Below are 25,690 nucleotides of genomic sequence, written 5' to 3'. Positions count from 1 at the left end.
GTTCAAAAATCGTGTGATATTTTTATATGAGCATAGGACGGTCCTCAACGTTATTTCAGATGGTTAACATTATTTTAGGTGATGAACGTTGACGACAGTGCTCTGCACATATAAGCATGACATGCGGTTTTTTTATGAGGTGGGAAAGATCTATTCACATATGTTGCTATAGATGCACTTGAAAATGAGACAGGCTCGAAACTATCAGTGGGGAATAAAGTAATTTAAAATATAGCCCCGGTGAAAAATATGTTTTTACAAACGTGTCGGACAACTCCTCGCTTCTTGAACTTGCACTCACGCATGAAGAAAATTTTATCTAAAATCGTCTCTGTCTAAGAGGATTAAAGTTGTTCCACCAACACACAAGTTCGACTACTCACGTAACAGTGGTTCTTGAAATATTTAACGCCGGACGTAGTGAATTCGCATCATATCATTGCGACTGTGATAACTGGAACGATAACAGATTTCGAACGCCAATGCCGGTAGGTGCAGGTTCTACACAAAGCTGCAAATGCTTCTGACGTGCTGTCAGCTGAGTGTTTCGGGTACGTCTAGAGCGACATAATTTTTAATTTTTTTTTCTTACAAGAAGAAATTTTTCAGGCACTAAGGAGTTAACAAACTAGAGGCATACACTGCATGCTTTGACGGCGCCGTTTTCGCATCCTTGAAATTTTTGTTCCCTGGGCATTAGTCCGTGGTCTAAGAAACAACATCCTAAAATATCTCGAGCTCCTATAGGAAAAGAAACAGCTGAAGAGGAAGTGTTCTTCCCCTTCGCAAGAACAGTCGCGGAGCGCAGCAGCAGAGTGCTAAGAAGACACAGTATTGGTACAGTGCTGAAACCGACAATGAAGGTGCGTAAATATTTGAAAACTGCAAATTATCTATGCTCGCCACTTGCCACAGCAGGATTATACACAACCTCTCGCACACGTTAGCAACTACTAGAAGATGCATCGACATTCGACTTACAGAACACAGGAAAAGCTGTCGTCTGAGCAACACCGAAGAATCTTTTACGATTACAAGACATAATGAAAAAGAAAACTCCAAAACTAATTGCAATAAGATATTATATTTAGTATTTCACAAAATCTGCAGACCAGGAAACCATCAAATTCGTTTCTCCGACACCAAAGTTTTATCACGGTATAATTATTACTATGGTAGGATGTACTGACAAACCGTAGATATTCGAAAGTGCAAAAACATTTTTTACGGGAAAGGAGGAGGATCGAAATTAGACAACTAACAGCTCCACAACACACATCGTCGTGACTCTGCGATTTGAGGAAGCAGTATGGACGTCACGGCAGAGTTGTTGCGTGGACACCAAAGTTTTATCACGTTATAATTATTACTATGGTAGGATGTACTGACAAACCGTAGATATTCGAAAGTGCAAAAACATTTTTTACGGGAAAGGAGGAGGATCGAAATTAGACAACTAACAGCTCCACAACACACATCGTCGTGACTCTGCGATTTGAGGAAGCAGTATGGACGTGACGGCAGAGTTGTTGCGTGGACATGTTTAAAAAGTTCGTCTTGACGAGCTTGTATGAGTTTGAAACTGAGTCTTTATAGCGTTTCATTATGTCTCCAGTATTAGGAGACGAAACGTTAGCAAGGGAAACGTGACTTACAGGGCGGCCAATGTCCATTTAACAAAAACCACAACGGAAACTTGCGGAACATCTACTAATATTTGATGTTTTCGCGGACATAATTGAATGCTAGATTGCCGCAGTGCGCAACATCGGATATTTGTTTTTTAGCCAGTCGCTTGGTAAATGAAATGAAATTTGGACCCCCTCCCAATCCCTCCCACTCTGCATTACAGTCCAATAAAACAGAACACGCATGTGTAAAACAATGCAGAAGAGTGATAAAAGCAAATGCGCCTATTGTATGCACCAGCGAAATGGCTGACCGAATACTGTACATTTTAATATTTTTAATGCCTGGCTTCTGGTCTGTCATGCGGTAGAGCCCCACGCAAATCTCTGCGCGCCGCGTTTTACCCCGAAGTTTGCATAAAGTATTAAAAATACCTGCTAGCGCCCGAATTTCTCATGTATCGCAAATTATGTATGGAATATTTTTTTTTCCCTGTCCAGTCAGTAAAAATGTAATGTTCTCGCATTAAAATGCAATTATACTCTGCAATAATGCATTTGGCGTTAAAAAGAGTCGCTAATTATGGCATTGCTAAAAACATAAAATGCGCCGAGTATTGATTCACTGGCCTCCTCCAGTAAAAGCGATTAAACGCGGACGACAACAATAGGCTATTTGAGTCGAAAATTACTGCTGAAATTCGCCTGATTGGTGCAAGCAATCGGTGCAGCCGAGCGACAGGTATTTGTTCACGCCCCGTACGATGCTGCAAAAAAAAAAAAAAAAAAATGCTGAGTGAAGAGGACAGAAAGTGACGAGTGAGGGAAGCGGAGAAAGAGCGGACGGGGTGCGAGGAAGGGAGGGGGGAGAAGAAAGAGGCAGACGATGGGGGAGGGGAGTAGGGATGAAGGCCAACTGTTTTCAAAATTACGCCGGCAACCTGTTCAGTGAGAATTAATATCTCGATTGCTCATCTTTTATTCTGACGTTTATTCGTCACAAAAGGTGGCCTGGCAGTGACTGTAGCGTAGCAGCGATATTCATTCTGTGTTGAATATGACGCCGAAACGAATTATCCCTCCTTCTGACCCCACCTCTCTCTGTCTCTCTCTCTCTCTCTCTCTCTCTCTCTCATTTCGCAGATTCTCGTTTTAGGACGGCGGAACAATCCTTTTGTGTGCGCCAGAATGTAACAAACTGGAGGTTAGAAGAACTAGCAGCATTTCTATGAGCGTGCTGAAAAAGAAGATAGTGACTGTACTGGTAGAGGAGGAAACTATTCAAGCTATAAATCACGTTTAAATGGAAGTAATTTTCCTTTCACGTCTTTGCTTTTCTTGTTCCTCTCTGGTAAGACCGGGCCACCCACCACCTCAGTACCACTCTCCCACTCTCTTTTTCTCATCTCTCTCTCTCTCCCCCTCTCTCCCTCTCTCGTTCTCCGCATCTCTATGGGAACACAAAATGAATCGACTCTTGTTGCTCACAGCAGCATTATTATTCCGAGCACGGCGACCGCTGGGAGCTCAGTGTGGCGATTTGATTCCACCCTCGTAAAAGTCGGCTGTAATAGGAAGACGAGCAAGATCGCAGACGCCAGCTGGAAAGTAAACAGTTGAAGACGGTGCAGCACAAGTGGGTGGAAGAGGTAGAGGGAGAGGCGACGGAAAAAAAGAGAAACGAGGAATAAACGTAGCTTGTAAAAGTTCATAAATGCGGCCGTGCGGAAGGCCCGAGTGACTGGGCCGTAACAGGCGGAATGAGCGGCCAAGCATAGGAATAAAAAAAAATAAAAGAAAAGAAAGAGGGGACAAATAGACGCCCACGGTGGTAGAGACAGCGTGGATTCTCGGCGATATCGTCCGTTTCTTTACGAGATGGATCCGTCTCTCTTCCGCGCCTTGGGAAGTCCTCAGGAGAGACGACAGAGCTCGTGAAACCGTAGCACTGCTCTCCAGGTGCGTAAAATTAACGGTGTCCCACGTGCCGTCGCTTGGATACCGTACTTGGTGTGCGTCGGTGCGAATTAAAACGATCCCTGTTCACCGGGTCGCCTTGGTGCAACGTGCGATTCGTCCACTAAGGCAGTCTTCGCGCAGGAGCGGTCGGTTGGTACGCAGCGGGTGGGAGGGGAAAAATAAACGAAAATGAGATGGAAAGGGGAAAGAAGTAATACTGTGGGAGAAGAGCGCCGTTTGCAGACTGCATAAAATATCAGACAGGCTGCCCTTACCGGATGCCACGGGAACCTCGGCAGTTCTCGCCGCTGCTCTGCGGTCCCCTGTTTAGCCGCGCAGAATTCCAAGCCGGCCACCGCAAACGAGCCCACTACACCGTGCGGAAATTTCAAACTTTCGTCGCGAGTGACTTTAAGTGCTTCTGCTTCGTGTGAATTACTGGCTAACTGCCACTGTTGTGTCCAAATACCTTTTTTTTCTTTTCTAGGGCTTGTTAAAATACGCCAGCCTCTGTAGCGCAGATTGCTGGCACACGTCTGTGCGGTGGTGATTGATTTCGAGATAGCCAGTTCCACTTTTACTGGTGAAAGAAACTGAAGGGGGGAAGTACTAACCAACTATTTAGTAAGCATTAGTCTGATCACATAATCTGCAGTGTTTTCGAATCTACCATATGCTGGTAACAAATAATTCCCTATCTACTGCTGGAAAGCAATGTCTTCTTCATAAACTGCTTTGTGTTATTGTGTTATTTATGTCGCCATCTTTGAATTTAACCAAACTTCTAACATATAATAACTCAAAATACGCCGTTGTGGGTTAGCACTTTCTTCCGTCTACCCCTTCAATTTTCATAGCTAGAATCTGTTCAGAAAGATATTATGGCTTACAGTTTGTGACCACCAGATGCGACTGCTTAGGTTTTCCCAACGTAGCAATTCGTGGTCTGTTTGTCGAGTCTGCAGCCGGATCCCAAAATAAAATTGACATATTTCGGCGTTCAAAGCGGCCGCAATCTTCAGATGCTAAATGGAATTGCTGCATCACCAGAGCCGTCGATCTTTAGGTGAAGATCCCAGATTCCAATCACAGTCCGGTACACAACTGTAGTCTGCCAGTAAGTTTCAGATGAGCGCACACTCCGATGCAGAGTGAAAATTCACTCCGGAAACAACCTCTGGGGCTGCGCCTAAGTCACTCCTCGGCAGTATCTTATCTTTCAATAACACTTGTCCCGCAATGTATGCATGATTAATCCTGTGGAGCTGGCAAATATGAGTTGAAGTGCTGACGGGGTGAAGTTGTGAGGGCCGGTCGTATCATCCTTAACACCTAAATTCGTCGAGCATTTGACCGTGGAAGGTAAAAGTCCAAGATTCGACTCCCAGTCCATCACACAGTTTTAATCTTCCAGGAAGTTTGAAATCAGTGCACACTTCACTGCAGAGTGAAAATTAGTTTTGGCCACTAAGTCTGCTGCGGACCAAGTCACAAGCGTTGTGAAGTGACACATGTTAAAACAGAGTACCACGTCATACGAAAAGGAAACGTATAGTGTCGGCTAGTGACATTAACTGTTAATCAAATCTTTATCGCTTCCTTAAGGATGATAACCGCCAGCTATTGTGACCTCACATTTCTTCCACTTGTTAAACCGAGCTCGGTCACAGTGGTCTACGGAATCCATTCGTGTATAAAATTCCACGTTCCGGTGGTAAAGTTCGAATACCCCAAACAGTTCGTACGATCTATTATAGGCGTATCAAGCATGTACAAGATTTCGACAACTTGGAAAACCACGAAGATGAGTACTGTGTAACTGAGGGTCACCGGATGAAACACGAGGACACGCAGCAGCTCGGTACTGGTACAGTATCCTTAAGGAGGTTATATAAAATGTTAGTCGTAAATGCTTCCGGCGTTTCAGAAAACGCCTATGCGAAAAGTACAAAACTTAAGAATAAATTTCCCCTCGCCATATAGTGGAGAGATTGAGTCACAGACAGGAACAAGAAAAAGACTGCTAAAAAAGTAAGCTTTCTGTCAAGAGGCCTTCTTCCACACACTCACGCAATCGCAACTCGCACACACATGACCACTGTCTCTGGCTCCCGAGGCTAGGCTCAGAGACTTGAGTCTGACAGTCTGACAGTGATCATGTGTGTGAGTTGCGTTTGGGTAAACGCGTGCGTGTATCTTGTCTTATTCAGAACAAGGCCTTTTCGGCGAAAGCTTACCTGTTTAGCATCGTTTCGTTGTGCCCATCTGCGACTCATTATCTTCACTATATGGTAAATAGCAATGTATCCTTTTCGTGGCTGGCTCTGAGCACTATGGGACTTAACATCTATGGTCATCAGTCCCCTAGAACTTTGAACTACTTAAACCTAACTAACCTAAGGACATCACACAACACTCAGTCATCACGAGGCAGAGAAAATCCCTGACCTCGCCAGGAATCGAACCCGGGAACCCGGGCGCGGGAAGCGAGAACGCTATCGCACGACCACGAGCTGCGGACTATCTTTTTCGTAATACTGTCATTATTCCATCGCGGATTTTCCATTCTTTCAAGACTAAAAATATGACACTTATCAATGCTTAGAGCATATCCACAAGTTTCGATTCGTTATACGCGCCGCTGTGAAGTTACAGAGCGCAACACTAGAGGACTCGCTTGTTAAAGTATGCAGACAAATCATCCACTCCGTACTGTTGCATCGAATTAGTTCGTGCCTGCAGACAGACAACCCTACGGATAATTTCTAATGTCGGCTTCTGTCATTGCGTCTTCCCGGGCGGCAGATTCGTTATACGCGCCGCTGTGAAGTTACAGAGCGCAACACTAGAGGACACGCTTGTTAAAGTATGCAGACAAATCATCCACTCCGTACTGTTGCATCGAATGAGTTCGTGCCTACAGACAGACAACCCTACGAATAATTTCCAATGTCGGCATCTGTCATTGCGTCTTCCCGAGTGGCAGCAACAGCAACAACAGTAGCTGCAATGACCAGCACACACGTATTGACATTTGCCGCGTCAAAAACAGTGCCCATACTGAGCACCTGAAGGCTGACTTAAAAACTTGGAGAGCAGCCCTACCTACAGATATGTGTTTATTTTCTGTACGTTTTTCAGTTTTCCCACAGTTGTCTCCTGAAACCCCAGAAGTACTAATGAATAACTCTGCAGACTAAATTAACAAATAATCTCATTAACCCTAAAAGTACTTATGAATAATTCTGTAGACTAGATTAACAGATAATCTCATTAACCAAGACGATGAGTTTCCTTCGAGCAAGACGTGGAATTCTGGTTTAGCAAGTATCGCCTCACAACACTTGTGACCCGGTCAGTCGCAGATTTAATGGCTCTTGCCTTAACATGCGATATATCGTTATTGTCACCCCCCTCTTCGCCCCAAATCCCACCACAAGCTTTCGTAAATGCATGGTGTTTAAGTGCTGTATGTGGACTCTGCTAATAGGGCAGCACTGACGGCTTCAGGTGCAAGCACCGAATGCTCTATACAGGAACGACCTCTGTGGCGTTTCAGCCGTTCAGCTTTGTATCTGAAGATAGTGGTCAGATGAAACGTCGAAACGTCATACCAGTTTGCTTGCGGGATCCGGTTGCAAGTGCCACAAATATATCCTCTAGTAATTAGATTTGGCGCCAACGTCCAGGTTCGATTTCAGACACCTCCGCAATGACGTGGAGTGAGGACATGTAACAGTATTCATTCTGTCCTGAGCGTTGCATGAGAATATTAAGTTCGGCAGCCGCCTTGGTGCTATTCGAGAGCGGCAGACTGTGTGTCTGCACTGGATTGCAAACTATTCTATCGCTTCATCCATAACTTCACGAATGCAGGAGTGCACTGTACAAGTAACCACAGTCATCGTGGCGACACAGATACATACAATACGTCATAACAGGTCGCAAAAACTGCAAACCACCTCCACTAAAACATTGATCAGGATCATACAATGAAGGCTTTCACGACCGGATGGTACTGTTGTTGATAATTCTTCCGGGTTATATGGCCGCGGTCCATAGACTACTTCTATTCCTAACGTTTCGTCCTATACTACGTTGGACATCCTCAGAGGTATGGCTGGTCCTGTTGAGTCCTGCCGACTGACGAGTCGGGCGTCGGATAGCGGCTTAAATACCGAGGAAAGTGGGCGTGATCTAGCTTGCACATAGTAGCAGAGAGAAAACTAGTCAAAGATAAAATATAACTATCGATAATAGTCCGTCATACACTCCTGGAAATTGAAATAAGAACACCGTGAATTCATTGTCCCAGGAAGGGGCAACTTTATTGACACATTCCTGGGGTCAGATACATCACATGATCACACTGACAGAACCACAGGCACATAGACACAGGCAACAGAGCATGCACAATGTCGGCACTAGTACAGTGTATATCCACCTTTCGCAGCAATGCAGGCTGCTATTCTCCCATGGAGACGATCGTAGAGATGCTGGATGTAGTCCTGTGGAACGGCTTGCCATGCCATTTCCACCTGGCGCCTCAGTTGGACCAGCGTTCGTGCTGGACGTGCAGACCGCGTGAGACGACGCTTCATCCAGTCCCAAACATGCTCAATGGGGGACAGATCCGGAGATCTTGCTGGCCAGGGTAGTTGACTTACACCTTCTAGAGCACGTTGGGTGGCACGGGATACATGCGGACGTGCATTGTCCTGTTGGAACAGCAAGTTCCCTTGCCGGTCTAGGAATGGTAGAACGATGGGTTCGATGACGGTTTGGATGTACCGTGCACTATTCAGTGTCCCCTCGACGATCACCAGTGGTGTACGGCCAGTGTAGGAGATCGCTCCCCACACCATGATGCCGGGTGTTGGCCCTGTGTGCCTCGGTCGTATGCAGTCCTGATTGTGGCGCTCACCTGCACGGCGCCAAACACGCATACGACCATCATTGGCACCAAGGCAGAAGCGACTCTCATCGCTGAAGACGACACGTCTCCATTCGTCCCTCCATTCACGCCTGTCGCGACACCACTGGAGGCGGGCTGCACGATGTTGGGACGTGAGCGGAAGACGGCCTAACGGTGTGCGGGACCGTAGCCCAGCTTCATGGAGACGGTTGCGAATGGTCCTCGCCGATACCCCAGGAGCAACAGTGTCCCTAATTTGCTGGGAAGTGGCGGTACGGTCCCCTACGGCACTGCGTAGGATCCTACGGTCTTGGCGTGCATCCGTGCGTCGCTGCGGTCCGGTCCCAGGTCGACGGGCACGTGCACCTTCCGCCGACCACTGGCGACAACATCGATGTTCTGTGGAGACCTCACGCCCCACGTGTTGAGCAATTCGGCGGTACGTCCACCCGGCCTCCCGCATGCCCACTATACGCCCTCGCTCAAAGTCCGTCAACTGCACATACGGTTCACGTCCACGCTGTCGCGGCATGCTACCAGTGTTAAAGACTGCGATGGAGCTCCGTATGCCACGGCAAACTGGCTGACACTGACGGCGGCGGTGCACAAATGCTGCGCAGCTAGCGCCATTCGACGGCCAACACCGCGGTTCCTGGTGTGTCCGCTGTGCCGTGCGTGTGATCATTGCTTGTACAGCCCTCTCGCAGTGTCCGGAGCAAGTATGGTGGGTCTGACACACCGGTGTCAATGTGTTCTTTTTTCCATTTCCAGGAGTGTAGATAAAAATCACTTATCGATTCTGTAACGCCACTGTCCATATTTCGCTTAATTTCAAGGCCTCTTCTTTTCCATTAAAATTATCTTCATGTTTATAAATTTCAATAGCCCCCTATACAGTCGTGGATAATAGTTCGTGGTAGCACTTAAAACTGTATTTTCAGAAAACTTAACTACATGGTCACTGAACTAATGTGCATGTTCTGCAACGGCCGATTTATCTATTTTACCCAGTCGGCAAAGACTTTTAGGCTCCTTTACCCTCGTATTCACACTTCTTTTCGTAGTACCAATATAGACCTTGCCACAGGTACACAGAATTTTAGCCGGTGCGGTTCTAGGCTCTGCAGGTTCGAATCCTGCCTCGGGCATGGATGTGTGTGATGTCCTTAGGTTAGTTAGGTTTAATTAGTTCTAAGTTTTAGGCGACTGATGACCTCAGAAGTTAAGTCGCATAGTGCTCAGAGCCATTTGAACCATTTGAACGGAATTTTATACACACCGCTAGATGATAATGGTGGTCTTCTATCTTTAACAGAACGAAGTACTTGTCCTATTTTTCTGGTAGGTTTGAATACCGGTTTCACTTTATGTTTCAGCAAAAATTGCCGATTCAATCTGTAACCTTACTAATGAAAGGTAAAGACACGGCGTTCTTCCATTGTTGTGTACCATCCTTGTCCTTTGGCCTGCTGTAATTAGGTCTTAAAACTCTATTAATTTCTTTGTTTGAGTACCCATTATTTTCGAAGGCCTGTTTCAGATGATTCAACATTTTACAAATGGTTCAAATAACAGCTGAGGTCATCAGTTCCCTCTGCAGATTCTTCTATTTTCATGAGAAAAACACTAAATATGCCCTCATTTTGTGAATAATCCAGTATGAGGTCAGTCAGCTCATTAACAGTGTAATATCGTTCCGGTTTTATCAGTTTTCTCAAGATGATGCCGAAATGCCTACATTGTTTACTACAAAAAGGGAATACGTCCAGAACACGATCCCTTTCTGCAGCAAGCTGTTAATTATATGTGTCACTATAGGCGCTTTATTGATTTTGGAAGAGTTCCGTATCGGTAATAATCGATGCGTCTAGCCCCTCCCCATCCACACACCCCCCCCCCCACCCACCGCCACTCCCACCCCCGTGGACTTCTTTGATGCAATAAAACATATTTTGAAAATTTTGGAAGTATTTCGTTCCTGTAGTTAGCTGTTCATGTACAAAAGGTTTCAGTCCCCTGAATATTTTTTGTGGTAATGATTCTTAAATTCAATATACGAGCTGAAGCGTGACTGCCATTTTACGCATTAAGAATCAGAAGAAATGATTACGCAAACTCAGATGAAAGGAATCGCTTTCCAGGGAACTGTTGGCAGGCAGACTTGCACGCAGTCGGCAGAATAGTCGGAAAGTGTAGCGCAGCACGCGTCAACAGGCACAAACTGCAGCCAGTCATGCACAGCGAAGGTGGGGCGCCAACACAACTGCAGCGCAGATAACGTTCCAGGCGTACTTCGGCGAGCTCTGCATTGCAGTCGGGCGGGCAGTCAGGGTATCGCACGGACGGTCAAACCTGAGCGCGTTCCTCCTTTCCAGGTAGCGACACAGTCCTCTACGGTGTCCGTCGCACTCGGCAGCGGTTGACGTCCGCCGTCGGTGATCGGCATCCTTTAGGCGCGACGGTCCGTAGCGTGATCAGAAGGGAGCGCTCACACACACACACACACACACACACACACACACAACAGCAGACCGCTCGTTAGCCTGCCCGCGTCGCTGTCTCAAACGCGGCGGGCCAATCACTGACCACATCACACTGCACCGAGCGGAGAGGGCGCAATCGTGTGGGTGTGTACTAGCGGAGGCCGGCCACTGTGCGGGGAACCCCCTCTCCCATGGAATCGTGAGGCCGCGCGGCCTGCGCGCAGTGTTGCGAAAGCGCGGCAGGAGCGGCAGCAGCAGCGACGCGCTGGCTCGGGACCCGCCATGAACCGCCGCCTGTGAACATTGTCGACTTCATCATGTTGCGCGACCTGGGGCCGGCGCCCGCGCCCCCACCGCCTCCGCCGCACCGTAAGAGGTAAGTGCCCAGCCAGCCTCCCTGCGCATTCAAGCGTTTCATGTTCGTTTTTCCGCACCTAGCAATACGACATACAGGAAAGGTGTCTAATATGAGACACACTTTTGTAAACCCATTTCAAAGACCTAAAAGTAAGTGCAATTGTATTTTTTATGATGGTAATAAGATCTTACATTATTTAATTTTATTATACAATTATCGTATTTGCAATAATAAACAATCTTTCAGAGTAGTTACTAAATCTTCACAAACAAGGCATTTCATAGAAATGACATCAAGGTTTCCTAATATGAGACAGTAATAATATTTTGCTTTAATTAATTTATCACATAATAATGACTTACGAATACACAATTTTTACATGTTCATTCATTTCTGTTATCCTTCACTCATTTCACAGTACTTAGGTTTATATTTACGACATCCGGGGCAAACAAAATTGTCTTCTGTGACACCGCAATCTTCATGAGCCCAGCGATAACATTTCGTGCACTGTGCCCATTTCTCCCCGAGTTTGTCTTCAGAAAAGCGCCCAGTACAGAACAGACACTCTGCGCCATCGTCATCACTGCTGTCTGAATCCCCACCGTCATCAAGATGGACATCGGATGCCGAGTCACTAGACGATTCTTCTGCTTTAGGTCTACGATTGGAAGATTTTCCACTCTTCTCCCCAAATAACTTTCTGGCTGCTTTATTAGCTTCAGCCTCTGATATCTTCTGTTTAGATTCTTGCAATTGCTTCACGTAAGGAGTTGAAGTAAGTAACGCAGCAGAGCACGAACGCGATGTTTGACCTATTTGACTAACTCCTGGTGGTTTTGCGATTTGTGGGAGAGGTCTGATGTCTGCCGGGCTGACAGCTTGACCATCACCATCAGTAGTTTCATTTTCGTTTTTGGCATCTCTTTCTTGAAGAGCGTTAGCATGGAGATGAATTGAAAATTCATGTTCCCTAAAGATGTTTCTGTTGCATGGGATGAGACCTTTTTTTCTGAAGGCATTCACAAATGCTTCCATTTTTGCTGCTCGGTTGTAAGCTGCCCCAAATAACTATTAATAATGGGGTGATAACACGACCTGGGTTACTTGCCAACCACGTTTCTATCTCTTGGGCATAGTAGGTTTTCAAAGGCCCCATAAATCGGACGTCAAGTGGCTGCATTTTATACGTTGAGTGAGGTGGCAAACATACAATATGAACATTATTTTCACGTGCTTTATCTAACACATAGAGATTCTTTGTGTGGGAATAATGCCCATCAAGAATCAAAATGACAGGGTCATTTGAAGATGGCTTTACATGACTCACAAAATGATCAAACCACTGAGTAAAAATGTGAGTTTGTATCCAGCCACTTGGATGACAAGCTGATATTGATCCTGCAGGTGCACCGTCCATCAAGTTCCAGAAAACATTCCAATTTCTGATCATAAGACTAGTCAAAGTAATCCCTCTTTATGATAATTTAATCGGATTAAAATAAACGCAGTTGCCAAAATTTTACTACAATAAATGATGAAATATTGTTCTCTTATAATAGTATTGCGTAAATTACAAATAAAAATTCGTGAGAGAACGAGTTCCCCCAATATGCGATAGGTATCGTAATATGTGACACTGTCGCGTATTTGGATCCCCATACTATCACATATTAGGAATTTCGCCATCTTACACAAAGAATCGCGCACTTGCTAACAACGTTCGTTGGAAAATGAACCTAGTTTTCAATAATTATAGGTAATACCGTTACAAATAACAACAATAAAAGAGTGCAGTAATGTCCACTCACCTTTCAGCTGAAATATTGTCTCATCACCGATGTCGCAAAAATTCCAAACACAAGAAATTTTGTATCAACCTCTGCGTACTGTGTCCGGCTTAACTATGGCGCCCTGTTCGCTGTGTCGTCGTCCGGCACGCAATAGACGTGTTTAAGAAACTCTCCACCAGAGTGCAACCCCTAACATGAGCACAGCTGGGGTGTCTCATATTAGGGAACTATCGCATAATAGGCACCTTTCCTCTACCCACCCCACTGACCCACCTTTTTTCCCGACGTCATCAGTCTTTCGGCTAGTGTGACGCTGCCCGCCACCTATCTTGTACAAATCTTTTCATTGCTGTAACTACTACACCCAAACGTCTTCTGCAATCTATGAATGTCTTTTATTCTGGATGTTTCGCAGTTTGCATGTATTTGTTAAACGATACCTTGCACACGACGAGCCGTACTTCATATGTATTTATTTTACAACAGTTATTTCGACATACAGTCCTTTTCACTGACCTCTGATATTGAGGATAAACAAACATATTTAGGCATCCATAAGCCGATAGCTACACAAGGGTGATGTACTTGAGGACAATATTATGGAAATAGAAGAGGGTGTAGATGAAGAAGAAATGGGAGATACTATACTGCGTGAAGAGTTTGACAGAGCACTGAAAGACCTAAGTCGAAACAAGGCCCCGGGAGTAGACAACATTCCATTAGAACTACTGACGGCCTTGGGAGAAAAATGGTCCAAATGGCTCTGAGCACTATGGGACTTAACATCTATGGTCATCAGTCTCCCAGAACTTGGGACTTCTTAAACCTAACTAACCTTAGGAAATCACACAACGCCCAGTCATCACGAGGCAGAGAAAATCCTTGACCCCGCCGGGAATCGAACCCGGGAACCCGGGCGCGGGAAGCCTTGAGAGAGCCAGTCCTGACAAAACTCTACCATCTGGTGAGCAAGATGTATGACACAGGTGAAATACCCTCAAACTTCAAGAAGAATATAATAATTCCATTCCCAAAGAAAGCAGCTGCTGACAGATGTGAAAATTACCCAACAATCAGTTGAATAAGACACGCCTGCAGAATACTAACGCTAATTCTTTACAGACGATTGGAAGAACTGGTAGAAGCCGACCTCGGGGAAGATCAGTTTGGATTCCGTAGAAATATTGGAACACGTGAGGCAATACTCACCCTACGACTTATCGTAGAAGCTAGATTACGGAAAGGCAAACCTACGTTTCTAGCATTTGTAGACTTAGAGAAAGCTTTTGACAATGTTGACTGGAACACTCTCTATCAAATTCTGAAGGTGGCAGGGGTAAAATACAGGGAGCGAAAGGCTATTTACAACTTGTACAGAAACCAGATGGCAGTTATAAGAGTCGAGAGGCATGAAAGAGAAGCAGTGGTTGGGAAGGGAGTGAGACAGGGTTGTAGCCTCTCCCCTATGTTATTCAATCTGTATACTGAGCAAACAGTGAAGGAAACAAAACAAAAATTCGGAGTAGGTATTAAAATCCATGGAGAAGAAATAAAAACTTTGAGGTTCGCCGATGACATTGTAATTTTGACAGAGACAGCAAAGGACTTGGAAGAGCAGTTGAACGAAATGGACGGTGGCTTGAAAGGAGGGTATGAGATGAACATCAACAAAAGCAAAACGAGGATAATGGAATGTAGTCGAATTAAATTGGGTGATGTTGAGGGAATGAGATTAGGAAATGAGACATTTAAGGTAGTAAAGGAGTTTTGCTATTTGGGGAGCAAAATAATTGATGATGGTCGAAGTAGAGAAGATATAAAATGTAGACTGGCAATGGCAAGAAAAGCGTTTCTGAAGAAGAGAAATTTCTTAACATCGAGTATAGATTTAAGTGTCAGGAAGTCGTTTCTGAAAGTATTTGTATGGAGTGTAGCCATGTATGGAAGTGAAACATGGATGATAAATAGTTTAGACAATGAGGACGTATTGAATAGAATTGGAGAGGAGTTTGTGGCACAACTTGACTAGAAGAAGAGATCGTTTGGTAGGACATGTTCTGAGGCATCAGTGTATCACAAATTTAGCATTGGAGGGCAGCGTGGAGGGTAAAAATCGTAGAGGGAGACCAGGAGATGAATACAGATGCAGAAGGATGTAGGTTGCAGTAGGTACTGGGAGATGAAGAAGCTTGCACAGGATAGAGTAGCATGGAGAGCTGCATCAAACCAGTCTCCGGACTGAAGACCACAACAACAACAACAACAACAACAACAACAAGCCGATAGCACAAGAACACATTGTGTACACGGTCCACTCACAATAATGTGATCACTGTCTATGTTCGACGTCAACATGCAATACCACTCACAGACGGCAGGTCGCAGAACTACCTGCTTAGGGTATACAAAGCGTGTGGGGGGATGGGGAAAACAGTGCCGTCCAAAAGGGCATGATCGTTGGCATTCAGACCAAGGGCGGAAGCATTTCCGAAGCGACTAAGCTTGTTTAAATTGTTCGTTTGCTGCTGTAGTTAAAGACTACAGTGCATGGCAAAATGACATTATACAGAACGCTGATGTTCCGCGCAGATGACCGCGCAGATGTGTACCGGCGAACAGACGTGCAACTTCTGAGCGACTGTCCACCCAAATGAACCAAAGGGCTACCAGTAACATCTCCTCAACGACCGTTCAGCGAACGTTACCGCATATGGGCCTCTGCAGCAGGCGCTCGGTTCATCTACTTACACTGACCGCTGTTCATCGGCGACGAAGGCTGGTATCTGTACGCCTATGCATGGACTGGACGTTCGCTGAGTGGCAACAGGTGGCATTTTCAGATAATCACGTTTTATGCTCCATCAGACAGATTGTCGTTGGCGTATATGGAACTGCAACAATAGTCGTAAGGGTCCAAGCCGAAGGAGGTACGGTTGTGATTTGGGAAATGTTTTCGAAGCATTCCTTGGATGATCTCGTCATCCTGGAAGGCACAACAGATCGTTACAGCTATTCATCTACCCTTGGGGGCAACACTTCATGCATTTTGTTTTTCCTCGACGCAACGGCATCTACCAGCAGGGCAATGCAACGTGTGACGCAGCTCGCGGCGTATGTGCCTGGTTCGAAATGCACCACTTTGAGTTCAACATACTCCGCTGGCCACCGGCCTCCTCGGTTTTAAAACCAGTTGAGGATCTCTGGGACCACCTCGAGCGGGCTGTTCCCGTCATGGTTTCTTAATCGAGAAACCTAGCATAGGTGGCCACGACACTGGAGTCGGGATGGCCCCACATACTTGTCGGTATCTTCCAGAACGTCATCGACTCTCCTGTCCGGCCCCGGTAGCTGAGTGGTCAGCGTGACGGAACGTCAATCCCAAGGTCCCGGGTTCGATTCCCGGCTGGGTCGGAGATCTTCTCCGCTCAGGGACTGGGTGTTGTGTTGTCCTAATCATCATCATTTCATCCCCATCGACGCGCAGGTCGCCGAAGTGGCGTCAACGTGAAAGGCCTGCACCAGGCGACCGGTCTACCCGACGGGAGGCCCTAGCCACACGGCATTTCATTTTTATCGACTCTCCTATTGCACGTCTGCGGTGCAAAAGGTGGTTTTTGAGGCTTTTGTCAGGTGTTCAAATTAATGTGAGTGGACCGTGTAGAGACTCAAAGATTCCTTACATACTGTGCTCGTATTCATAACACGACTTGTCAGTCAAATGCAAAACTTTTATGCTGCTTAAAATGGTATCGATTTAGAAAATATACAACCCAGTGAATATTTAAAATCTAATTATTATCCTGTACGTAACCACTCCTACATGACCACGGTGAAAATAACGTTCCCTAACTCTGTGGTACACAGATCGTCACAAGTACATGTTACAAAACTGAGAAGCGCTAAACGAAACGAGATTGATCATCTCTCCAAAATACACTGGGGTGCAAAACTTAAGGTAAAGTAACTCTCGCATAATGTGTCACTGCCAAATAACGTGAATGATGCAACTTGGACGATTCATAGAAATAAGTTTTACAGTATAGTATACACAGTAACTGAAAGAAATATCAATGAGACGAAAGAAATGACACTTTGCAATACTGAAAAGACGCACATGGGGAAGGAGTGCAGTGTTACAATAACGTTGACCGGTGAATATACTGTGTTCAAAGATTTGGAGGTCAGTACGCCGATGAAACATCATTTCTTCCCACACCTTAAAGCCTGAACCACCGAACTGGTCATGTTCGACAGTGTTGCTGGATTCATTAGGGCTCCCATCTCTCACCATTCGAAGTTATGACCGGCATTGTCCGCATTAAGAACCATGTCATGCTTTTTCTAATGTCCAGGGAATAATTATGAAACGTGATGACTTAAGAATAATTATTGTATTTGAATAAAACTGATGTTTCTATTCATCTTAATGCGTATTTCTTTCAGTTACATCAGTGTGAATTCTTAAGGGACTTAACTGCAAAGGTCATCAGTCCTTAAGCTTACACACTACTTAACCTAAATTTTCCTAAGGACAAACACACACACATAACCGAAGGAGGACTCGAACCTCCGCTGGGACCAGCCGCGCAGTCCATGACTGCAGCGCCTGAGACCGCTCGGCTAATCCCGCGCGGCTCTTTCAGTTATCTTCTGTACTATAATCTAGAAGTTCTTCCTATGTGTGGCCCAAGTTTCATGCCCGCATCTCGTGGTCGTGCGGTAGCGTTCTCGCTTCCCACGCCCGGGTTCCCGGGTTCGATTCCCGGCGGGGTCAGGGATTTTCTCTGCCTCGTGATGGCTGGGTGTTGTGTGCTGTCCTTAGGTTAGTTAGGTTTAATTAGTTGTAAGTTCTAGGGGACTTATGACCACAGCAGTTGAGTCCCATAGTGCTCAGAGCCATTTTGAACCCAAGTTTCATCGAGCTGTTTATCTTGACAGTGACACGTCATGCGAAATTACTTTCGTCCTTGAGTTTTGCACATCAGTGATCACCTAAACACGATCATCAAACAATTTCTTCTATCAGTTGTGTAAATTGCAATGTCATTTGTCCCAGGATCACCTCCTGCTCGTAACGGACATTATCAACACAGTAAGGAAACATAGAACTGCTGGTCAGGGCAAAGAGTCTCGTAGCCCAGGTCTCTTACTGCTTCCGAGACCTTCCCTAAATAGATCTGTTGCATGCTGTCACTATGTACATTGCATACCGCCTTTGGACAAATAGTGTATAAGGGCAGAGACAAAAATTAATGTCAACTGTTATGAATAACACCCTATGCAAGGTGGATGTATATGTAGTAAAACTTGCTTCTAGTACATAACGAGGGTGCCAACCTGAACACGGGTCTAGGGCTCTACTAACAAATCCTGTCAAGGTTTATTCAATTTGTGTGCACGAAAACGGAGAAAACTCCACGCTGAAAAGTACTGGCGCAGAAACTGACGCGCAACTTACTGCTCTGTGTATCTGCAATCGCCAGTGTGATCAAGAAATCTGTGGAGATGACAACCTTTCGTCCAAATATTCAGTTGATAATCGCAGAACTTAAGTCATCGTAACAACAAGTTATGCACGCAGGAATTTCATTTCTTTATATTTTTTACAGCTGATATTATCAATTATGCGAATGTTCTCAAGTCTCCGCAAGACAACAGTGAAAATGATCCTTGTTTAAGCTTTCGGCAAATACGGCTGTCAGAACTTGTAAAGCGGAGTGATTAACGCAAGTAGGAGGAGAGACAATCAAGAAGGGGGAGAATATTTGCCAAACTCATTAACAAGTTAAACAAGATTACTTTACGAATTAACAGTAATTAAGATAATGAATACTAAATCAATAGGCATAAGTAAATAAATCAGAGTAAAGTCCAGAAATGCACTGTAATAAACGACGATGTACAAGAAAAGCGTAAAAATAGGCAACTTTGTTTTGACTATGTTACTTCTCTCGTTTTGTAACTTCCGTTTTTATCATTTTTTATCTTTGTTCGTTAGTTATCACTTTGCGTCCAACGTAACTGTTAATTACTGTTCTTCTTTTACACAACCCATTTGACTGGTATTTGACGTACTTCTTAAATATATGAAAAGTAAAGTCATCTTTTTTAGCGTGTGTTTAACACGTAGAAGGTCGGCTAATGTTTACGGCTGTATTTCGCCAGGAAAAAATGTGATAACAATATACAGTTGAAAACTACAAACTAAATTCTACAGTATAAAATTAAAATATCTAACCATAAGCCAGACAGTTTCCGTGAAACAGCGAACTGCTAATACACGTGAGTACTCCCTTTACGAATGAACAGTCTTTCCACTCGAATATTCAAAGGAGTGTTCTCAGGAATCAAGCATTCATTGGAAAGCGGTAATCACATTTGGATAGCGAGTATGAGAAGACTTGCATCGAGAAACACGACTAAAATAACTTGACAAAGTAAGAACAATGGCTTTTGCAGTGAAAATAAAGATTGAACTGTACTGAAGCGCTGGATACGTACGGATACATGTTACCCTCAGCCAGTGGTTCCCCAATCTTTCTGAAACCACTACCCCTGACTGAAATCAGATGTTGACTATTATCCCCACCCCCTCCATGCATCATCATCATCATCATCATCATTAGCACCGAACTATATTATAGAATGAAAAATAATTTCTTTGGACACATCTATTTTTAAAATGATGAAAGACAAATTATATTTAGCTTTTAGGTATCTTACACCACTAACTAATGAGTCAATGAGTAACTCATACTGCTTCTTTCTAACAACGTGTTTTTTTATGATGAAGCAGTTCTCAGTGCAACGCGTGTGCTACCTCCAACTCATCCTCGGAAAAGAATGCTAAATGTCCTCTTTGAGAGCAGACACTTATTACAAAACACGCTTTCTCTGCATCATTCCCCCTCCTGATTGCTTTAACCAACATTCTGCACCTCATTTAAAATAAAACTAGTTATAATTTCTGCACTATACTTTGTAGATCACTTGTTTACTGGAGTCCTTGGTTTTGAAAGGCAGAAATCGGAAGACTTGAGGCTGCTAACGTCTTCTGTCTGTTTGCTACTACTACTAATAATAATGTTAATAAAAAGTGTCCGCCCAATAGCAGTGTAGTAGCCATTATAAAGTTACTGTTGTGTTGAGCGTCAATTAGTTCTGTTATTGTTGCGAAATGAATAATTACACAGTTTTTGGTATATAGCGGGAACTACACACAACTTGGAGAAAACATTTTCCTGAGATGTTTAAGCATATGTGGTATATTTGTCTCGGTCATACTGTCATGAATGCATGGCACAAAGTATAAAGTATATGACTAGTGAATGGGCTATGTGAAGATGATTTTCATACATTCGTTTCACATGCTGTAACCTCCACAACGTTCTGACATGCATTAACGCTACAATTTGAAAAACATTGTAAACGTAATTATTATTATTACAGTCTTATGAAACAGTGAGAAAAGTAATGTCATTTTAAAAATAATTTAGTTTCGTTACACAAACACAATCGAACCCCTTCTGTTTTTACCACTCAGAAAATTTCAGTTTACTTCGGGGGGGGGCCGAGTGGGGGGGGGGGGGGAATTACCACGGCGGAAGCAAAGAAATTACAGTAAATGCACGACGTGTTAAACAAAGCATTTGAAATATTTGAAAACCAGGAAAATTTATAAGTATGACAGTATATCAACTTGAAAAAAAGAAAACAAGTTTTTAAGAGCGCACAAGCAGCAAAGAATGATAAAGTTAGATTGCGCCAGTAACACAAGCTGTTCCAGAATGACGTTCTAAAAATTTGGGAACAAACAAGAAAAAATTAAAAGTAAGCATGGGCTCTAAAGTGCACACCTTAAGAGCTATGAATAGTTGTACAGTAGAGGAGATGGGTTTCACAGTAGCGAAGATGAACAAGTGCTCATAGTTCTCAAGGTATGAATTAGAGCCCATGTTTAGTGAAACTTTTTTTCTTCTTTTGGTGTAAGGAACCTATCCCAAAATTTTTAAAACGTTATTCTGAAGCACCTTGTACGACAAAAGCACAAAATAACATGTATGGTGTTGGCTGCATCTATTATACATAATGATGAATAACTCAAAATTCGTTAATTCCTATGAAGCAAAAAAAAAAAAAAAAGAAAAAACATATATATGTACTTGGTAGCATATCACAGTATCTGTTCCTCTCCTGGTTAATTACAAAGTTACTCATTCCGTGACAGAGTGCGTTGACAAAATCTCTTCTGCCCTCCATCAGGTACATATTTAAATATTCTCTTAATACAGTTTCGTCGCTCTCTCCCCATCCTCCTCCAAATGATTCGCTAGAACGTTCGCCATACTTCAGCCACATTTTTGGTCCCTTTTTTAGCATATACTTCCTCGAAGTCGCTGTAAATTGCTCTTTCCCTTTGCTATTTCTTTTTTTTTCGTGCAATCAAATGAGCTAACTTCCCAAGATTAAGAGCGTACCTCAGAAGCAGAGACCTTCAGAAGCTGAGCGTTTCGACCGGCGGTCTCCGCTCACCAGCCTGTGTAGCTTAAGGTGGCCCCTGACGACGAGCCTCTAGGCTGCCCGCAGAGCTCGCCTGTCGAGATGTTTGCTAGACAGCGCGGCGCCCGGCTTGCGGCCTGGCCTCTCTGCCCTGTGGGGAAACAAGCTTATGCAATCTCCTTAATGACGCCTAATTCAGGTCTACAGTAGCAATTTAAACTGGATTTGACAGAGCTTCGTCTTGCTCTGTGGAGAAACAAGCGGTAATTACTGAGTCGGCTGCCGTGAAATCAAAGGCTTGTCTCGGGCACAGCCTGTGTGCGTCGGATGCGTATGTGCGTGCGTGCGGCTGTGTGTGTGTGTGTGTGTGTGTGTGTGTGTGTGTGAGAGAGAGAGAGAGAGAGAGAGAGAGAGAGGGAGAGAAGGGATGTTGGGAGGGGAGAGGAGAGAGATGCAGACAGAAGCACACAGACAAGTGGCGTCGTCGCTAAAGAGGATAAACTGTTTCCACAAACGGGCGTTCCCGCCCATTCCACTCCGACGACATGCGCTCATTTTTCACTGCCGGTCCTCTCAACTCGGGCGTGGCAGCTGCAGGCTCTTCTTTCCAGCCATCAAGAACTTTTAACTGTTTCGCGTGACGCTATAGCTGACCGTTTTTCTGCCTTTCTTTAACCCTGCATGCTTCCTATCGTTCAAAACTTCTTCAGCATGACAGAAATTTCAGATTTACGCTATAGAACTCAAATATACACTATTGCAAAGGGCTCAACTACATGATGCTCAAGAGGGAAATGTTCCAGTACACTTTAACTCGATTGAAATAGATGGCATTCGACGGCTAGTGGGTTCGACTGTTCCCGCCGGCAATACCCCAGCGTAGGCCTGGTATTATCGACTTCAACCGTGTTTCCATTTCTTTCTTCGTCTGATTCTTGAGAATCGCCTCACTTTTCTTGAGCTCTTCTCAAATTAAATATCCTGAAGATTTTCCTTTGGTGATTAGAATTAAAAAATCAGAGGGTACAAGATCGGGACTATAAGGCGGATGCGGTACACGGATAATATTGAATTGAGTCAGAAACTGCATGACTTGATTTGCAACACGAGGCCGACAATTCTCGTGATGAAGTTGTCACCCAGTCCCAGAAAGTTCTGGTCGTTTCCTTAAAATGCCTTCAGTTTAGCCAATACTGACGTGTAGTACGCTGCTTTAACGGTAGTATGAGGGAGGAGGTGGGGGAGGGAGGGGAACTGGTTAATCATTCCATGACAGACAAAAAATTTGACCACCATCACTTCCCCTCCAGATGGAACATGGCACAACTTTCGCCATTTTCCTTCAGGTTCATAATGATGCAATCATGAATTATCACCGGTGACATTCGATTCCAAAAACGCATCTCCTCCATCAACAAATAGACGCGGCAGCTCACGGCTTGCCTTCATTCGCACAGCCTTTTATCCGGGAGTGAACGGAAATGGCACTCAGTGGGCGCAAACGAGGATCATATGGAGATGATCATGCATAATTGTAAATACACTGCCATATGAAATTCTCAACATTTCACTGAGGTTAAGTAATGTTACCCGCCGATCCTCACGGATAATCGCAGTAGCTGTCTTGATTCCGACTTCAGACACAGCATAAGCCGAAACACTAGGCCCACCTTGCTTAACACAGACAAGTCGGCCTTCTTTGAATTCCTCGAACGACCTAAACAATGTTGCACGAGGTAGCGCATCTTCACCGTACGCTTACTGCAGCTTTTCCTGAGTTTCAGTGGCTATATGGTTTAAACGAAAACAGAATTTTATTGCACCGTATTGCTCCTCTCACGTCACCTCCATTGTCTGCTAAGCGAAATGCTAAGAGCGTCTACAAAATAAAACAGAGCATTACTACCAACCTACTGAAATGAGAGTGCTGCAGCCCATGAAAATTATACATAAAAACATGCTCTCCTTAAAAAATTCGTGGTACAGATAGGAAATTATCACGGAAGCTACAGGAAAAAACCAATCTCACTCTTTGTTGATCAGCACTCGTGTTTTACTCTTCATGCTCGTTATGCGTCAAATACTGAGAGAAATGGGGACATATTCTGATTTCCAGAATTTGTACATAATAAATGTAACGCGATCCTAACCTATGGGAAAATCAGTTGTCGAACGAGTATATTGGTTTCAAACAAAAACTAAGTATTTCAGTGGGTTTGATAATTTTCTAGATCTAACGATATAATCTTGATCACTACCACAACTGCAGTAATGTATATTTATTAAGTCAAGACTGATTTCGTTCAGTGAACATCATCAGATTACTCTGCCAGTACCCTTTACAACAAATCCTCACAGAATTGTACCAGTATTTTGACTCAAGATGTCTAATTATCTTTCGTATCGTTTAAGGCACATTCTGGAACATGATGAGTACACAAACGCTCCGTCGAAGCACAGCGAGCAGAGAGTGCAGGCAAAATGGCACGCTGTGCGCACCCTGTTCGTTTACACGTCAGATGTACCATGAGAGCTGGGCCCTGTGCCAGTCTCAAGCTGTTTAGTGAAAACGTGACCACAAACTCCTCGATCTGTTACCCAACGGTTGAAGTTGTCTACCGTATTCCCTACAAGCACCAGCAACGTTTCTTTTTACAAAACCCGTACACAAACACCAGACTTTGCGTCGTGTTTAAACGATACAGTAGAATTGCCGAAAGAATCACTGTCACATTGGAAAAATTGTATTACGTAAATTCCGGCACAACTTAAAAAAAAGGGCAATTGATAAATAAACCCATAGCAACTGCAATACTAGCGTGCAGGAAGAAAACTTATCCCTTTCACAAGCTCTGTTTGTGTAATCATGAAAAATTGGACACTTTTTATTTACAACATTTTATTCTAATAAGCCTGTACTATCACTCACTAACATATGTACTCTTACTCTTGTATATGTGCACCATCCGTGTGTGTATACACATGATAGGGGTGCAAATGCAGATATTTCTATTGATGACTGAGGACATTGTACTGAATAACATTACGTCACTGTTTACTTGATTTGCAAACTAATCATTGTATTACGAGTAGTATGTTTTAAGGTCAGTTAGTACCTCCAAGTATTCGTGACACGAACGAGCCATTAAGGTTTATTTTACTCGGCAGCAACTCAAGAATAGAAGTGTGGACACGTGGACGCAAAACGGATAGTCTACATGATCAGGCTTAGTCACTTCACGCCGCAGTTACGGCCGTGCAGAAAACATCAGCTAGTAAATTATGTGCTGTGTTTGTGGGAAGATCGTTATATGCAGAGGATAAACAACTAACATACTGAAATGGGTACACATTAAGGTGGCAATTATATCAACATCGGTATATATACTCCTAACACCCCGTATATATCATCAGTGATTTCAATTTACTTACGTGACTTTTGCAGTAGGCAGAGGTTTTAAAATGATTGTGTGTCACCATGGGGAGCTGAAAGCGGACACTATTAGTCGCGATAACGTTGCAGCATTGGATCACAAACGTGAAATGTCACCTAATTCGAATTATAGTACAAAAAAGTATAATTTGCTTCTTATTTTGTAATTGAAACACCACCTTCCCGCTTCCCACTTCCTCGTTCCCTTCCTCGTCCGCATGTCACCTCCTTCCTCCCTCTCTCTCCCAATATTCCTCTGCTCTTCAGGTATGGCAGTATTATGATCACTCGAAGAGTTAAAACATGGGAACCTCAAGTCGACAAACCAACATCATATCAAGGATTTAGAACAAGAGCAAGCCGCGCATATTTCTACATCCACCGCTCTTGGACACCAAACTGTATCGTTTAGAAGTTTACCTAGAGTACCACACCGCCAACCCCTCCTCTCACCTTTTTCTCTTTTCCATCACATTTGTGGACAATGCGCAGCAAGAACGAATTTCGACATCTCTATGTATAAACTTCAGCTGATCACATTTTGTCACCAACTATGGGTGGAAGTAATAATACCCAAGGTCAGGTAGCTGAGACAGGACACCCAAAATTATACCAGAGCAAT

The sequence above is a fragment of the Schistocerca cancellata genome, chromosome 3 (genome assembly GCF_023864275.1).
Source record: "Schistocerca cancellata isolate TAMUIC-IGC-003103 chromosome 3, iqSchCanc2.1, whole genome shotgun sequence".
In the NCBI taxonomy this organism is placed as follows: Eukaryota; Metazoa; Arthropoda; class Insecta; order Orthoptera; family Acrididae; genus Schistocerca; species Schistocerca cancellata.
Note: the sequence above shows the minus strand (reverse complement) of the source record.